This window comes from Schistocerca nitens, chromosome 4 (genome assembly GCF_023898315.1).
Source record: "Schistocerca nitens isolate TAMUIC-IGC-003100 chromosome 4, iqSchNite1.1, whole genome shotgun sequence".
NCBI lineage: Eukaryota > Metazoa > Arthropoda > Insecta > Orthoptera > Acrididae > Schistocerca > Schistocerca nitens.
In genome coordinates, this window is record NC_064617.1 from 272,123,139 (window position 1) to 272,124,523 (window position 1,385).

At 51.4% G+C, this 1,385-nt stretch overlaps 1 pseudogene; it reads left to right on the forward strand.

Annotated features, from left to right (window-relative positions):
• The first annotated feature begins 640 nt into the window (after positions 1-640).
• LOC126254132 (5S ribosomal RNA) lies at positions 641-760 on the forward strand (annotated as a pseudogene).
• Positions 761-1,385: the final 625 nt, after the last annotated feature.

A 1,385-nucleotide genomic window follows, 5' to 3' on the forward strand; every position in this document is an offset into this window, starting at 1 on the left:
TAATTAACTCAGTTTGAGGGAGAATGTTCTAACGAAGTTTGCCAGGAAGGCTTTGAAAACGACAAAACAGTACGAATCGGCAGATGTGTTGTGAAATACAGTACTTCAGCGCTTACTGTTCTGTAGCAGCGTACAGTTCCAAATTTGATTTGTAATCGTAAATTTATTCTTCAGTCGTCTCGTCTCCTCCCGCAGACGCTTCTCGTGCTCGCGCTGTCATATGGACCACGACCCGAGCGGCAGAGAGCGGCAGTCGAGCAAAGTCGGGACACGTAGGGACGGAAGGGCACAGGTGAGAATGCACCACGCAAATTACACAAACGTCTGGAAGCGTGTCAGGTGTCAGGTGAGGAAGCTGCCGTCGGCAGCGGGGGCGCCCTCCAGCAGGACACTGCCACACCCCGCCCAGGCAACCCGCAGCCCGGCCGCGCGCCGGATAACAGGGACAAGATGCGCCGCCCGCGAGTGTCGGAGGCCGCACGCACCAAGCGAATGACAGGCGGTGCATCAAGGCGCACTCCGCACCGCCTTCGAGGTGGAAGGACGTGCCTTGCGTCAAATGTGCCACCGAAAACGGCGATTGTGTGCGTTGGGAGAAGAGGCGAATGCGCCTTCGGTCGCGCGGCTACATTATAAGGACGCCAACGGCCATACCATGTTGAATACACCGGTTCTCGTCTGATCACCGAAGTTAAGCTACATCGGGCCCGGTTATTACTTGGATGGGTGACCGCTTGGCTACACCTCGGTGCTCTGCGCTCTGCCGGCCCGTGGTGTTTACGTTCTGCGCGCCGCAGCGTGTTGTGTTCGCGAGGCGACTTGCTTGCTTTGCTGTTTTCTTAAAGGTACGTACTGACAACGATGGAAAGTGAAGATAGGAATAACAATATTCAGTGCGAATTTAACCGATCCGTACCTCATCCGACAGCTCTCGAAATACATAATTGGATACTTAATGATTTGCAAATCCCGGCTTGTGAAATTTTAGGACTCCAACTGGACACTTTTCTGAATTCCGTCTTTTTGAAATTACGTAGTTGCGAACTATGTGATCATGTAAATGACGGTGTGCGGCAATTTAAGCACAATAATCAAACCGTGAGTGACGTGAAAGTGACGAACGCAGGTTATGGCATACGAACTGTCAGGGTGTTTAATCTGCCGTTCGAAGTGAAAAATGATACCATTTCTCGATGTCTCGGCCCTTACGGTACTGTGCTTGCCGTTATAAAAGAAAAATGGTCTGCCGCGTACCCCATACAGTGTGAAAACGGTGTGAGGAGTGTTCGTATGATTGTGCGAAAGCATGTGCCGTCATTTGTATACATAGCTGGGCATCGCGCATTTATCACGTACAGTGGGCAACCACAAACATGTTCTTTCTG